Source organism: Phacochoerus africanus, chromosome 9, assembly GCF_016906955.1.
Source record: "Phacochoerus africanus isolate WHEZ1 chromosome 9, ROS_Pafr_v1, whole genome shotgun sequence".
NCBI lineage: Eukaryota > Metazoa > Chordata > Mammalia > Artiodactyla > Suidae > Phacochoerus > Phacochoerus africanus.
In genome coordinates, this window is record NC_062552.1 from 62279062 (window position 1) to 62295932 (window position 16871).

Below are 16871 nucleotides of genomic sequence, written 5' to 3' on the forward strand. Positions count from 1 at the left end.
GACAACAACAACAACAACAACAACAACAACCCAAAAAAACCCTTTTAAGTTTAATTAGGTCTCATTTTTTAATTTTTGTTTTTATTATCATTACTCTAGGAGGTGGTTCTGAGAAGATAGTGCTGTGGTTTGTATCAGAGGGTGTTTGGCTTATGTTTTCCTTCAAGAGTTTTATAGTACCAATCTTATATTTAGGTCTTTAATCCATTTTGAGTTTAATTTTGTGTATGGTGTTAGGGAGTGTTCTGATTTCATTCTTTTACATGTAGCTGTCCAGTTTTCCCAGCACCACTTATTGAAGGGACCATCTTTTCTCCATTGTATATTATTTTATTCTCTGTCATAGATTAGCTGACTATAGGTGCTTGGGGTGAATTCTGGGCTTTCTCTCCTGTTCCATTGATCTATATTTCTGTTTGTGTGTGTGTGTGTGTGTGTGTGTGCCAATACCATATTGTTTTGATGACTATAGCTTTGTAGTATAGTCTGAAGTCAGGGAGTCTGATTCTTCCAGCTCTATTTTTCTTTCTCAAGATGGCTTTGGCTATTCTGGGTCTTTGTGCTTCCAAACAAATTTTAAAATATTTTGTTCTAGTTCTGTGAAAAATGCCATTGGTAATTGGATAGTGATTGTTTTGAAACTATAGATTGCCTTTGGTAGTATAGTCATTTTGACAATATTGATTCTTACAATCCAGGAGCATGGTATATCTTTCCATCTCTTTGTGTCATCTTTGATTTCTTTCATCAGCGTCTTATGGTTTTCAGAGTAGAGGTCTTTTTTCTCTTTAGGTAGGTTTATTCCTAACTATTCTATTCTTTTTGATGCAATGGTAAATGGGATTGTTTCCTTAATTTCTTTTTCTGATCTTTCATTGTTAGTATATAGAAGTACAGTTGATTTCTGTGTGTTAATTTTGTATCCTGCAACTTTACCAAATTCATTGATAAGCTCTAACAGTTTTCTGGTAGCATCTTTAGGATTTTCTAGGTATAGTGTCATGTCATCTGCAAACAGTGATAATTTTACTTCTTCCTTTCCAATTTGGATTTCTTTTATTTCTTTTTCTTCTCTGATTGTTGTGGCTAGGACTTCCAAAACTATATTGAATAATAGTGGCAGAAGCGGACATCCTTGTCTTGTTCCTGATCTTAGCAGGAATTCTTTCAGCTTTTCATCATTGAGAATAATGTTAGCTGTGGTTTGTCATATATGGCCTTTATTATGTTGAGGTAGGTTCCTTCTATGCCCACTTTCTGAAGGGTTTTTATCAGAAATGGGTGTTGGATTTTGTCACAGGATTTTTCTGCATCTGTTGAGAAGATCATATGGTTTTTATTCTTCAGTTTGTTAATGTGGTGTATCACACTGATTGATTTGCAAATACTGAAAAATCTTTGCATTCCTGGGATGAATACCACTAGATCATGGTGTACAGTCCTTTTAATGTATTGTTGGATTTGGTTTGCTAGTATTTTGTTGAAGATTTTTGTGTCTATATTAATCAGTTATATTGGCCTATAATTTTCTTTTTTTGTGATATCTTTGGTTTTGGTAACAGGGTGATGGTAACCTCATAGAATGAGTTTGGGAGTGTTCCTTCCTCTGCAATTTTTTGGAATAGTTTCAGAGAGATAGGTGTTAGCTCTTCTCTAAATGTTTGATAGAATTTGCCTGTGAAGCCATCTATGTCCCAGACTTTTGTTCACCGAAAGTTTTTTTTTTTTAGGACCACACCTGTGGCATATGGAAGTTCCCAGGCTAGGGGTCCAATAAGAGCTCTACCCACCAGCCTACACTACAGCCACAGAAACACAGGATCCAAGCTGTGTCTGCAACCTACACCACAGCTCGCAGCAATGCCAGTTCCTTATCCTACTGAGTGAGGCGAGGGATTGAACCTACATCCTCATGGATGTTAGCTGGGTTCATTAACTGCTGAGCATGATGGGAGCATCTATTTGGTGGAAGTTTTTAATCACAGTTTCAATTTCAGTACTTGTGATTGGTCTGTTCACCTTTTCTATTTCATCTTAGTTTAGTCTTGGAAGATTGTTCATTTCTAAGTATTTGTCCGTTTCTTCTAGGTAATCCATTTTATTGGCATATAGTTGCTTGGAGTAGTCTCATGATGATTTGTATTTCTGTGATGTCCATTGTAACTTCTCCTTTTTCATTTCTAATTTTATTGATTTGAGTCCTCTCTCTCTTTTTTTTCTTGATGAGTTTGGCTAAAGGTTTATCAATTTTGTTCATCTTTTCAAAGAATCAGCTTTTAGTTTCATTGATCTTTTCTCTGGTTTTCTTCATTTCTGTGTCATTTATTTCTGCTCTGATCTTTATGATTTCTTTCCCAAATTTTGGGTTTTGTCTGTTCTTCTCTCTCTGGTTGCTTTAGATGTAGAGTTAGGTTGTTTATTTGAGCTTTTTCTTGTTTTCTGAGTTAGGCTTGTATTGCTGTAAACTTCCCTCTTAGAACTGCTTTTGCTGCAATCCATAGGTTTTGGATTATTGTGTCATCATTGTTATTTGCTTCTAGGTATTTTTTAATTTCCTCTTTGATTTCTTCAGTGATCCATTGGTTGTTTAGTAGTATGTTGTTTAGTCTCCAGGTGTTTATGTTTTTTCTAGGTTTTTTTTCTTGTTGTTGATTTCCACTTGTATATCGTTGTGGTAGGAAAACATACTTGATATGATTTTAATACTCTTAAATTTACTAAGACTTGATTTGTGGCCCAGAATGTGATCTATCCTAGAGAATGTTCTATGTGCACTTGAGAAGAATGCATTTTCTGCTGCTTTTGGATGGAATGTTCTATAAATATCTACTAAATCCATCTGGTCTAATGCATCATTTAAGGCCTGTGTTTTCTTGTTGATTTTCTGTCTGGATGATCTGTCCATTGCTGTAAGTGGAGTTTTAAAGTCCCCCACTATTAATGTGTTATTGTCAATTTCTCCTCTTAAGGTTGTTAGCAGTTTGCCCTATATATTGAGGTGATCCTATGTTGGGTGGATATATATTTACAATTGTTATATATTCTTCTTGGACTGATCCTTTGATCATTATGCAATGTCCTTCTTTGTCTCTTATAATAGTCTTTGTTTTAAAGTCTCTTTTGTATGATATGAGTATTGCTACTCCAGCTTTCTTTTGATTTCCGTTTGCAAGAAATATTTTCTTTTATCTTCTTACTTTCAATTTGCATGTGTCCTAGAACTGAAGTGAATCTCTTGAAGGCAGCACATATACTGGTCTTGCTTTTGTGTCCATTTAGCCTGTTTATGTCTTTTGGTTGGGGCATTTAATCCATTTACATTTAAGGTAATTATTTATTATTTATTTTTTTGCTTTTTAGGGCCACACTCATGGCATATGGAGATTCCCAGGCTAGGGATCTAATTGAAGTTACAGCTGCTGATCTATACCACATTCACAGCAACGCCAGATCTGAGCTGCATCTGCGACCTACACCACAGCTCACGGCAATCCTGGATCCTCAATCCACTGAGTGAGGCCTGAGATCAAACCTGCAACCTCATGGTTCCTAGTCGTATTTGTTTCCACTGTGCCATGATGGGAACTCCCATTTAAGGTAATTATTGATATGTATGTTCTTATTGCCATTTTATTAATTGTTTTGGACTTGTTTTTGTTGGTCTTTTTTCTTCCCTTCTTCTCTTTTTCTCTTGTGGTTTGGTAACTATCTTTAGTATTGTCTTTGGGTTGCTTTTTCTTATTTGTGTGTGTATGTATTGTAGATTTTTGGTTTGCAGTTACCATGAAGTTTTGATATAGGAATGTATATATATTCCTATAGTTATTTTAAGTTGTTGGTCTCTTAATTACAAGTGCATTTCCCGTATCCTGCATTTGTACCCTCCTCTTCTCATGATTTCTGGTTTTGGTAGCATATTTTTTATGGTGTGTGGATGATTTCCTACCTTTACTATATATGTATACCTTTACAGGTAAGCCTTATCATTTATAATATTTTCATTTCTAGTGTGGCCTTTTTTTTCCACCTAGAGAAGTTCCTTTAGTATTTGTTGTAAAACTGGTTTAGTGGTCCCGAATTCTCTTAGCTTTTGCTTTTGATTTCTCCTTCAAATCTGAAGAAGAGCCTCGCTAGGTAGAGTAATCTTGGTTGGAGTTTTTTTCCTTTCATCACTTTAAGTGTATTGTGCCACTCCCTTCTGGCCTGCAGAGTTTCTGCTGAAAAATCAGCCAGTAACCTTATCGGGGTTCTCTTGTATGTTATTTGTTTCTTTTTTCTAGCAAAGCAGCTAGAAATATTTTTTCTGTTATTAATTTTGGTCAGCTTGATTAATATGTGTCTCTGGGCGTTCCTCCTTGGGTTTATTTTATATGCTACTTGCTGTGCTTCCTGGATTTGAGTGAGTGATTTCTTTTTCATGTTAGGAAATTTTTGACCATTATCTTTTCAAATATTTTCTTTGGCCCTTTGTCTCTCTCTTCTTCTGGCACCCCTATAATATATATGTTGTTGTGTTTGAAAGTGTCCCAGAATTCTCTTAGCCTGTATTCATTTCTTTTCAGTCTTTTTTCTTTATCTGTTCCATGTCATGATTTCCACCTTGTTCTCCATCTTGCATATTCATTCTTCTGCCTCCTATATTCTGTCATTGATTCCTTCTAGTGAATTTTTTATTTCAATTATTGTATTTTGCATCTCTGCTTGCAAAGCGCCTGTACCAACTTCAGCAACAAGGCGGGCAGACATCAGAAGCAAGAGAGGCTACAACCCTACTGTCTGCAAAAAGGATTTAATCTTTAAATCTCTATTTCTTTGCTTAATGTTTCTTATAATTTATCAGTATTTGCCTCCAGCTTATTTCCAAGATCTTGAATCATCTCTGCTATCATCAGTCTAAAGCCTTTTTCATTGAGGCTGATAATCTCCAGATCACTTAGCTATTTTTCTTTCTTTCTTTTTTTCTTTCTTTCTTTTTTTGTCTTTTCTAGGGCTGATCCTGTGGCATATGGAGGTTCCCAGGCTAGGGGTCTAATTGGAGCTGTTGCTACCAGCCTACACCAGAGCCACAGCAACATGAGATCCAAGCTGCATCTGTGACCTACACCACATCTCATGGCAATGACAGATCCTTAACCCACCGGGCGAGGCCAGGGATCAAACCTGCAACCTCATGGTTCTTAGTTGCATTCGTTTCTGCAGTGCCACGATGGGAACTCCTCCATGAATACTTTTTTTTTTTTTTTTGGTCTTTTTGCCTTTTCTAGGGCCGCTCCCCCCGCGGCATATGGAGGTTCCCAGGCTAGGGTTCGAATCGGAGTTGTAGCCGCCAGCCTACACCAGAGCCACAGAAACGCAGGATCTGAGCTGCGTCTGCGACCTACACCACAGCTCACGGCAATGCTGGATCCTTAACCCACCGAGCAAAGCCAGAGACCGAACCCGCAACCTCATGGTTCCTAGTCGGATTTGTTAACCACTGAGCCACGACAGGAACTCCCATGAATACTTTTAAAACATTTTTTACAATACCAAATTTCTCCATCTTTAGGCTTCAACGGCCATTAGAGGAAGTTGATACATTCCTTGAACTTCTTAAAATTCTTGTAATCTGTGACCGTTTCTCCTCTTCTTTTACTTCTTTGACAGTTCCTTCTTTATATACTCTTAGTAGAGAAGGCTTTCTTATATTTCTTCTCTCACTTTCTCATGGCTATAGTTGCTCCATATTCTTGCCCTCTGGTTCTTTAGGCAGCAAGATTGCAGATTTTCTATTGGATTTTTAGCCTTCCCATCTGGTGAGGACTGGGATCTGCCCTCAGGTTTTTTTTTTTTTTTTTTTTTTGGCTTTTGTTGTTGTTGTTATTGTTGTTGTTGCTATTTCTTGGGCCGCTCCCGCGGCATACGGAGGTTCCCAGGCTAGGGGTCAAATCGGAGCTGTAGCCACCGGCCTACGGCAGAGCCACAGCAACGCAGGATCCGAGCTGCGTCTGCAACCTTCACCACAGCTCACGGCAACGCTGGATCGTTAACCCACTGAGCAAGGGCAGGGACCGAACCCGCAACCTCATGGTTCCTAGTCAGATTCGTTAACCACTGCGCCACGACGGGAACTCCTGCCCTCAGTTTCTTAAGAGGCTTTGGTGATGTGCTGTGGGTCCCTGGAAGTGCATGCATAAGCACAGCAGGTTTCAGTGGTCCCAACTCTGTACCATTGGCAGTCACGGCTCCCACTTTCTGCTGCCACCTAGAGGGAAGCCCAATTGCACCATTTTATAGTCCTACCAACAGTGAGTGAGGGTTTCAGTTTCTCCACATCTTCACTAACACCTGATATTGATTACATTCTTCTTGGGGGGTGTGAAGTGGTATCACATTATGGTTTTGATGAGTATTTCCTGATGACTAATGATGTTGAGCATCTTTTTGTGCACTTGTTGATTTTTTTTGGGGGGAAGGGCACACCCATGGCATATGGAAGTTGCAGATTAGAGGTTGAATTGGAGCTGCAGCTGCCAAGCTATGCCACAGCCACAGCAACACTGGATCTGAGCTGTAACTGCAACCTACACCACAGCTTATGGCAATCCCAGATCTTTAACCCACTGAAAGGGGCAAGGGATTGAACGCATGTCCTCATGGATACTGTATAGTTGGGTTCATTACTGCTGAGCCACAACAGGAACTCCTCTTATTGATTATTTGATAGCTTCTTTGGAAAATTGTTTAAATATTTGCCCATTTTTAGTCAGATTCTTTGTTTTTTTATTGTTCAATTTTAAGTGTTCTTTTGAAAAATTTTAATTGTGGTTAAGAAAAAAAATAACATAAAATTTACCATCTTAACCATTTCTAAGATAATTTGTACAATTCAAGTGTTAAATATTCATATTCATAACCAATCTCCAGAACTTTTTTATCATGCACAACTGAAATTCATATCCATTAAATAATTCTCCATTAACTGGCAACCACCATTGTACTTTTGGTTTCTATGAATTTGACTACTCTAAATACTTCATATAAGTGGAGCCTTACAATGTTTTCTTTTTGTGACTGGCTTATTTCACTTAGTTAATATCTTCAAGTTTGTAATAGTCCATTACATATTCTAGATACTAGTCCCTTATCACATATATGATTTACAAATATTTTCTCTTATTCTTTTCACTTTCTTAATATCATTAGCAGCACAAAAGTTTCTAATTTTGTTTTATTTTTATTTATTTATTTTAAAATCATTTATTTTTTTGGCAGCACCTACAGTATGTGAAACTTCCTGAGGCGGGGATTGAACCTGTGCCACAGCAGTAACTACAACCATAGCATTGACTAAGTTGAATCTTTAACCAGTTGAGCTACCAGGGAATTCCAAAAGTTTCTAATTTTGGTGAAATTCAATTTATCTATTTTTAAATTCTGTTTCTTGTGCTTTTGGTGTCATATCTTAAGAGACCATTGCCTGAAGTTCCCACTGTGGTGCAACAGGATCAGCAGCATCTATGGTGTGCTGGGATGCAGGTTGGATCACTGGCTTGGCACAGTGGGTTAGGGATCTGGCATTGCTGCACCTGCAGAATAAGTCACAACTGTGGCTCAGATTTGATCTGATCCCTGGTCCAGGAACTACATATGCTGTGGGGTGGCCAAAAAAGAAAAAAAGAGAGAGAGGGACCATTGCCTGATAAAAGATTTACCCCTCTGATTCTTCTAAGAGTTTTATAGTTTTAGCTCTGACATTTTTGAGTTAACGTTTGTATATGATGCGAATTAGGGGTCCACCTTAATTCTTTTTCATGTTATCCCTGAACATTTGTTGAAAAGAATGTTCTTTCTCCCATTGAATTGGTCTTGGTACCCTTTTTGATAGATTCTCTTCTTTATATACCCACTTTCCCTGGGGGATCTTCCTAGCTCCTGTACCCAACCATGGGCCAGTAACTCAGATACGTATCTTTCCAGCCTCAACCTTCCTTACTCATATATAACTTGATATCTCCATTTAAATGTTTCTCACACATGTTCAAGACTGAACTCATGATTGTCTCTTTCAAACATGTTCTTTTCCCCATGCATTTCCCCCCACCCTGTTTTGTCTCAGCAAAACAGAGCAGGATCCTACTTGCTTAAGCCAGAAATCTGGAGTCATATTTGATGCTTTTTCCCTTAGGCCCCACATCCACTTGATCACCAAGTCTAGGTTGACTTCTCTTTGGAAATATATATCCTGAATCCATCCCTCATCCTCTGTCACCAGCACTGCCACGAAATCTGAGACATCATTATTCTGCTGGAATACAGTCTCCTAACTGGCCTATCTCCACGGACAGTTTTAAACATATACAAAAGAGGAGGAGGGTTATAGGATGGACGCCCATGTATCCATCACCATCAACTACAATAACCACCAGCATAAGCTTGTTCCTACCTCATCTATGTACATCCTCTCCTCCTCCTGCCCCCGCCCCCTTTGGACTGCTTTGAAAGGAATCTATTAGACTGATCTGTGACCATGTCCAGGAATGCCAGCTCAAACAGATGCTCTTCCATGCTCTTTAACATACAACGTTGATTGTGTATTTTCCCCTTTAAATCTCTTCCTTGGTTCCCCATTGCTTCTAAGAAAATGACAAAAACCCTTCCTAGGGTCCATCCAGCTCTGCCAACCTCTCCAGCCTCATAGCTCAGCACTTCACTGCTCACCTCTACCCTCCAGACACAAAGGCTCTGTTTGTTTCTCATATATGCCACACACCTCAGGGCTTTTGCACATAATAAACCCTCTACAGCGACCCTTCTCCCCCAGTCTGATTAGCATCCCTTGGCTATCAGCTCAAATGCTGCTGCTGCTGCTGATTCAGGGAGGTCTTCCCTGATTTGCATAGTTGATCAGGGCTCCTTGACAGAGGTCCTCCTAGGACACTGTGCTTTTCCTTCATAGCATACATTGCACAGTTATAATTATGTATTCATCTCTATAAATATGTATGTCATGTCTGCCTCTCCTACCAGGCGTCTTGGGGATAGTACCTTGCCTTATTCTCCATATACACAGCACTTACACAGAGCTGAGGAATGCAGACATTCAGCTGGCATTTCTAGGAGGGAGGCAGAGGGGCCAGCAGTCTTCTGAGGGCTGTACTTTTGCCAGCCTCTCCTGGGATTGTGGTTCTTCTGACCACAGGGAGCCAGTGGCCATCTGCCACAAAGCAGGTTCCCAGCCTGGCTTTGTTATTCCCCCAGAAAGTTTGCTTTTCCTCCCGGCCTTAGACTTTCTTGCCATTTCGCAGAGGAGTAACTGAGGCTCAGAAGGACAGAGTGGCTTCCCCAAGGCCCCTCAGTGCTGAGAGGCACTTCCAGGCCTGCCTCCCTGTCTTCCTGCCCCCACACCAGGCTCTTTCGGGACTCTGAGACCACTTGAGACTGCCTATCCCTCAGAAGAGCTGGGTGGGTCCCCAAAGTCAGAGTGATTCTGCCACACCTCCTGGCAGCCTTGCGTGGGGGGCGAGCATCTGAGGGTGTCTGTGGTCCCTTCTCTCAGCAGGCCCGGCAGAGGGTGGCCCCTAGGAGCACAGGAGTGCTCTGTTTCTGAATGAATGCAATCCTGTGTTTAGACCTGAATGACCAGCTTCTTGTCTGGAAACATCCAGGTTCTGAGTGGCCTGCCAAGAAAAAGTGGTCTGTGACCAGGGCTGGGGTGCCAGCTCAAACAGATGCTGCTCCAGCAGTGGGCACCGAGGGTTGAGGCCAGCAATAGGCTGGCATGCTCTGCAGAACTGATTCCTTGCTCTGTGGCAGCCTGGGCTTTGTAGGAAGTCCTGCAGATGTCCAGGAGCCAAGCTTCTAGGTTTTGGCTATTTGTCTGTCTGTCTCTCTGGGGACTCTTCTCACTGCAGGCCTTTGAGCTCTGGCCAGGAAGGGGGCAGCAACTGCTGGTCTCAAACCTCTGATGGGTGGGAGGGAGAGAGTGGGACCCTGAGTATGGGTGGGCCTGCACTGCAGGAGCCCCTCTGGGCCTGGGGTGTGGTGAGAGGCAGTCCATGGGTGCCATCCAGGTATAAAGAGGGCCCTGCTCGCAGCCACGCTCTCTGGCTGTGGTCCCAGGGCAAAGATTCAGGCACGTAGGACACGTATGGAGCTTTGTGGGTGCATTTCTGCTTCCCAGGGGGAGCTCACCTCTAGGCATCCTTCAAGGGACATGATAGGACAGGGTGGGGGCAACTCCACTCTCAGTGGTGTGGGCAGGGGTGTGAAACTCAGTGGGCAAGGTGGTGAGGACTGGCCCCTTCCCCAGGGCTAGGCCATGCCTCTCTCATATCCTGAAAGCAGCCCAGACAATCTGTAGGCCAGAGAGGGGATTCTCCCCATTTTTTCGAGGAGGGAGGTGCCTGTGGGACACCTAGAGGGTCAGGTGGAGCGAGAGGTGAACTTGAGTGAGTTCTCTCACTCTAGGTCTCTTGTTTGAGTCCTGAGGCCCTGCTGCTGCTGAACAAACTACTAGGACTTTTCGACAGGGGGCATTTGTCTATTTGGTTAACAGTTATTGGGCACTTACTGTCCACCTGAGGCTGTGCGAGGCCCCTGGGGTAGAAGTTAACTAAGACGGTCTAGTGGGGACACAGCTGCAATAGGCAGTGCAGCAAAGGAAGCCATCTGAGCAGCCGGGTGGGCAGAGCAAGGGCAGGGTCTGCTCTCCCTGGAGGTACTGGTGGCCAGGCTTCAGCGAGGAGAGGTGCTAATGGATGAGGGCCAGGGGAGCTCCATCTGGGACAGGAGCAGCTTAGCCGAGCGGGGCTCAGGCAGAGCGGGAGGGGCAGCCCATTAGGAGGAGAGGAATCAGCCTGAGCACTTTGTTGTCAAAATCTGCCTTTCTGGTGCGCTGAGAGAGCCCAGGCCTGGGTTGGGGGGGTCAGGGAGCAGGGAAAGGAGGTCAGGGACCTTTAACCAGTGTGCTGGTCCAGTCACCCAAGCAGCTTGGCTGTGGAGTAAGTGAGGGAGACGGGCCCAGCCTTGCTGTTGGCTCTCCCAGCTCCCATTGGATGAGAGGACCAGAGTTTTTGAGATGCCTGTAGGTAGGAGTTCTTATTAGCACCAGAGCTCAAAGAGGTCCTTATTCCAGCTGAATCCAGCCTCCCCCAAGAGGGCTGGTCCAGCCCACATCTCCTGAGCAACGAGCTCTCCCAGTTTGGTTCTTGGAGTAGGGGAGATAAAAGCGGGGGGCGGGGGGAGTACATGTCTGATATGGGGAACCCCACTCCCCAGAGGGACTCTGCATAGTCATCTTAGCCCAAAAGACCCCCCACCACCACCTCTGTCTTCCCTCATCCTCCTGCATGGGGCTTGTGGGGAGAGCGGGGGCCAGGCTTGCATCAGGGAAAGCTCTAGGAGAGGGCAGTGTGCCAGGTAGGAAGAGTGCACACCTTCGGCCAGTCTGGAGTTTGGATTTGAGCTCCAGTTGTGTGTCATTTGTGGTCTTTGGGCAAGCCAGTTGTGGGGGTTTCGGGTCTTGGCTGCAAGGCCGGGCCCTGGAAGCAGGATGGAAAATTAAAAAGCAGCTGAGGTGGGTGGACCCCCTTTGCTGCCTCCCAGACAGGGGCAGAGGTGGGGGAGCTTGGCCCATGGCCCACCTGCCTCTCCACTCCCTTGCTCATTTTAGACCCAGTCTCCTGGTGCACCTGGTGACTCCGCCCCCACACACCTGCCGCTCTCTCCTGCCTGTTCCCTGTCTCACTCACCTCTACATCCTGTATTTCCCAGTTAGGATTCACCAGAAAGGGATTCTGATGGGCCACCCATCTTTTTGTTCTAAAGAGGCCATGGGTCAGCCTGTGGGTGGCTTTGCTTGGGTCTGGAGCATACCTGTGACTCTGTTGGCCATGGTCAGGGTCACCTGGGATAAACTGGGCCATCTTGGGAAGCCGGGCTTCTGCTGCCACATCCCCCATCATTTCAAATCTGCCACAATGTAGTCAAGGGAAGCGAAGCCTGTTCCTGGCCCAGGGGTTCTCAGACTAGCTCCTGGGAAGCAGGTATGTGACCAGGCTGAGGGCCTGCCCCACCTAGAGTCCTTTGCCAGGGTTGCTGAGCAAGACAGTAGGATTGGGACCCAGCATGTGACCCCCAACTCACTGAGTCCCGCCCCCTCGCACTCTGTATGGAACTCAATTGTGGGATTTTCTCCCCTTTTGTGAATGGATGGAAAGGGCAAAGCTGTTGCCCAGGATATGGAATATCAGCTTAGGAAATAAAAAGTAAGGGACAGTTTCTGTGGAAGTGTGTATGTGCAGCTTCGATGTAAGATGAAATAGTTATTTTTCAAAAAGAAGGAAGGTGTCTTTCAAGTTTCAGTGTATTGATGAAGCTGACTCCATCCACATTATTCCAATTTCCCTTGGGGGGAGGTCTGTCAACCAGTTTCTGGGTAGTGTGTTGGGACAGTGGCCCCTAGAGAAAGGTAGGAGGCTCTTGGGAAAGACACAGTGTGGCTCAAAGCCAGCCGCTGCCACTCAGGAAGGCTGGTCTTACTTCCTTGGCACAGCATAGGAAATGTACTCTGTGACCTTAACAGATGAGGGAAATCTCTATAAACAGTGTGATGCCCTGTCTCGGCGAGGATGTTCCTGGAACTCCAAAGGGCTGGGTGAAGGTATAGGCAGGTCAGGGCCTCAGGTTCAGAACTCACACAGGAGGATTGGCCTTGGAGACCAGGACATATGCATTTTTCTCTGAGTCACAAAGAAAGGAGGGGTTTAAAATCATCCGACCTTTTAAAAGCCTGAAGCTGGGAGTTCCCGTCATGGCGCAGTGGTTAACGAATCCGACTAGGAACCATGAGGTTGCGGGTTCGGTCCCTGGCCTTGCTCAGTGGGTTAACGATCCGCCATTGCCGTGAGCTGTGGTGTAGGTTGCAGACGCGGCTCGGATCCCGCGTTGCTGTGGCTCTGGCGTAGGCCGGTGGCTACAGCTCCGATTGGACCCCTAGCCTGGGAACCTCCATATGCCGCGGGAGCGGCCCAAAGAAATAGCAAAAAGACAAAAAAAAAAAAAAAAAAAGCCTGAAGCTGAAACTCATGACCCAACAATGCCAATGCTGAGTGTTTACTCATTGAAATGAATACCTGTGTCCACAAGGCAGGTGCTGGAATGTCTGTAGCAGTGATTTTTGTAATCGGCAAAAATGGGAAACACAATGTAGGTTGCCCCTCAAGAGTAAAATTAATAAATCAGTTGCAACCGGTCCTTATAATGGGGTTCTTAACATTAGTGAAAATGCACAGTTTACAACCACACATGGCACCATGGATGAATCTCACAAACGCGCTGCTGAGTAAAAACCCGCCCTGTGTGATTCCATCCATAGAAAGTCCCTGAAGAGGCAAGGACCATCTGTGCTGTTGGAAGTCAGGATGGTGGTTCCCCTTGATGGGGGCACAAGGAGCAGGCGGGGCTCTTGGGGGCTGGGTTTTCAGGTGCGCTCCACTGTGAAACTCATTGCACTGCACACTTGCTTTATGTGCACTTTTTAATATGTAAATTATACGTCAGTAACAAGTTAAAAAGATATAGTTACCTAAATGCTACCCCCAGAGCTTCTGATTTAATTGGTCTGAAACAGGGATCAGGCATCATTTTTGTTTTTTTTAAAAAAGCTCTACAGGTGGGAGTTCCCATCGTGGCGCAGTGGTTACTGAATCTGACTAGGAACCATGAGGTTGTGGGTTCGATCCCTGACCTTGCTCAGTGGGTTAAGGATCCAGTGTTGTGGTGAGCTGTGGTGTAGGTTGCAGATGTGGCTCGGATCCCGCATTGCTGTGGCTGTGGTATAGGCCGGCAGCTATAGCTCCGATTCGACCCCTAGCCTGGGAACCTCCATATGCTGCAGGAGTGGCCCTAAAAAAGGCAAAAAGACAAAATAAATAAATAAATAATAATAAATAAAAAGCTCTACAGGTGATCCTAGTGGGTACCACAGGCTGTACATTAGAGTTAACAGAATGATCTCTTTCCCTTGGGTAGGTGGTAGGCTGTGTGCCAGGAGGCAGAGGTGGGGTGGGGTAACCTGTGGGAATGTGGAAGAGCCCCAAGGTCCAGGCTGCTGAGCACTAGTGGCTGACGTTCCTTCCAGGACAGGACCCCTCAGCTCCCGTCCCTAGATGTCTCTTTCTGTGGCCTCTGGGTTTGCGCTCTCAGGGCCCTGCTACTAAAATGGGCTTTTTGATTGGAAGAGAAGGTGTCTCCTTGGAGCTGCATGGGGCCCAGCATCCTGGCTGCAGGAGAGGCTGGAGCTGTTCCTCGCCTTGAGAGGAGCTGACAGGTAACAGGATGCTCTGTTCACTGGAAGACAACTGGGGAAGGTGTGGACACCTTCCTGAGGGAGGAGATGCCACAAGAGACCCACCTGTGACCACAAAGGACCAGCTGGCGGGGGCTGCCAGGCCTGGCTGAGCTTTCTGCTTCAGCATCAGCTGCGGGCACCGCTATTGCCAGAACCCTGAAGAGCTGGGGTGGGAGGTTTGCCCTGTGTTTGGGGAGGTTGTGGTGAAGGGGGCTGGGTAGGCTGGGGAGTGTTTCCTGGGAGTGCAGCCAGTGTGCACGGCTCTGGGGGAGGGAGGGGCCCAGCCTGGCCTTTCTCCACTCTATCTACTCGTCTAAGCCTTTTGACCCTTTCCCCTGTGTCTTACACCTCCCACCCGAGCACCCCTTTGACCAGTCAACCAGCATGGATTGAGTGCCCTGTGCTACTGGGCCAGGGCTGTGCCTATTCCATGGGCTGGGGCTCCTGGAGGGAAAGGCCCATCTATGGGTGACACCATCAGCTCCTGTCTGCCACTCTCTCCCCTTACTGTGGGGCCCCCATCATTCTCTGTGCCTCCTTCACTCTTACTGCCTGGCTTTTGTTCTCCCCTCCTCCCTCCTGAACTGTCACATCTCTTTCTGTCTCTTTAGCTCATTGGTTTAGCAGACCCTGGGTGCCGGCTGTGTGCTGGGGATGCAGAAATGGGTAAGACACACTCTGGTGGAGCTCAGAGGTATAAACAGACAATCATAGTCTGGTGTGGTAGGTGCTGGAGCAGAAGCATGAAAGAAGGGACATGGGACCACAGAGGAGGGATGACCCGCTCTGCAGCGGGGGAAGCATGGAAGGCTTCACAGAGAAGGGGACCTCTGAACTGGGCCTTGAAAAATGACTGGGAATTCCCCAGGTGGAAAAGTATGGCAAGGAATTCCAGATAGAGTGACCATGGGGGTTGAGGGGCTACTGTGGTGAGGGAGCTAAGGGGCTCAGCTGAGCTGCCTGGGTGAGGCTGGAAAGGGAGCAGGAAGGGCAGAAAGGGCAGCTGAGGAGGCAGATGGGGACTACAGAAGGAAAGTCAGAGGAGTGGGCTGGGCTCAGATCTGGGCACCCAATGGCTCTGTGAACAGTGTGGATGTGGGAGGAGGCCAGGTGTGTGAGGGCAAGGCTGGAGACAGGTTTAGTTAGGAAGCTGTTGCTAGCCTCCAGGAAAAAGATGGTGGTGGCCTGGGCTTGCCTGGTACCTCAGGAGTGGGGCGAGTGGCTGGTACCCTGGGCTTCTGCTTAGTGGGAAGGCTCTCAGAGCCTTGGGGGTTGCCTAGCCGTGGGGTTTGGGAGAAGCATGAGTTGAGGCTTCTGGCCTGGGAGACTGTGAGGCTGGGGCCCTTCAGGGAGAAGCAAATTCGGGGGGATGATGCTGAGCTCATCTTGATGGATTCATCTAAATGGCAGGTCAGGAGGGATGAAGTGTCAAGGTTAGGGATTTTTATTTATTTTAGCTGTGAACCACAGCATATGGAAGTTCCGTGGCCAGGAACTGAACCTGTGCCCACAGTTGCAGCAGCACGGGATCCTTAACCTTCTGTGTCACACGAGAACGTCCAAGGTTTGGGATTTAGACTGGGGAGTGTCTTCCTGGTGCAGATATTTGGAGCCGGGGGTTGGGGGTGAGGCATCCAGAGCAAGGGTGCATGTGTCAGGTGTCCTGAGAAGCTTTGTCCATGAGGTGTGTGGGAAGCAGCCAGACGCTTGCATCTCTGGGTCCCCTATGCACTCCCTCTCCCTCTCCTAACCTCTCTGTCCCTCCCCTTTCTTGATGGGCCTGGCTCCTCTTAGGACATCTCTCAGTGCTAGCTGCCCATCCCCTCCCTCTGAGCAGCCCCAAGGCTGGGCAGGCCCATACTGGGCCTATGGGGTGATAAGCTCTGCAAGTATGTGTGGAAGGAATGAAGGAATGGGCAGTGAGCCTGAGTTCCCACTCTGGCCCGTGAGGCCCGAGGGCAGGGCAAGTACCAGCTCCATCCTCTGGACAGGTGTCTTGCCTTTGGACCAGGCGAAACAGGGTGAAAGGGCCTCATCTAGGAATTTTCAAATCTTTACTACACTTTATTTTATTATTTTATTTCATTTCATTTCATTTTATTTATTTTATTTCATTTGGCTGTGCCTGCAGCATAAATAAGTTTCTGAGCCAGGAATTAAACCCGCACCATAGCAGTGACAACGCCGGATCCTTACTGCTAGGCCACTGGGAAATTCCTTTAATATCCAAAATGCTAGGCCTCCCCTGCTCCATCCCCTTCATGACCATAATGGCAATTTTTGTGGCTTTGAAAAATGCATATGGCTTTGAAGACCCCTGACATTAACTGCAGGTGGAGATGGGATGGGGATGGGTGGCAGAGGGTGCAGTCCACAGCCTACAGAGCAAGAGCAACTTTCTAGAGGAGGTCTATGTGGGAGCAGAGAGAGGCTGACAGCAGGGTGGGGGACCCAGGTTGGCTGCCCACTCTCTAGCTCCCTGCTCTTGCCACCTCCCTCCTCTGGGTTGGTCCTTGAGTGGACCCTGCCTGAGTGGTTC

General features: G+C 46.0%; 1 protein-coding gene across 5 annotated transcripts in view; it reads left to right on the forward strand.

The window, feature by feature from the left end:
* LOC125136089 (GRAM domain-containing protein 2A-like) overlaps positions 1–16871 on the forward strand; it is a 42435-nt gene that overhangs the window by 15597 nt on the left and 9967 nt on the right. The window contains exon 2 of one of the 5 annotated variants that reach the window (XM_047796721.1): positions 14944–14998. The exons of the other annotated variants lie outside the window; for them this stretch is intronic. The gene's annotated coding sequence lies outside the window, so the exon portion shown is untranslated. The remainder of the gene's footprint in view (positions 1–14943; positions 14999–16871) is intronic. 5 annotated transcript variants of the gene reach the window in all.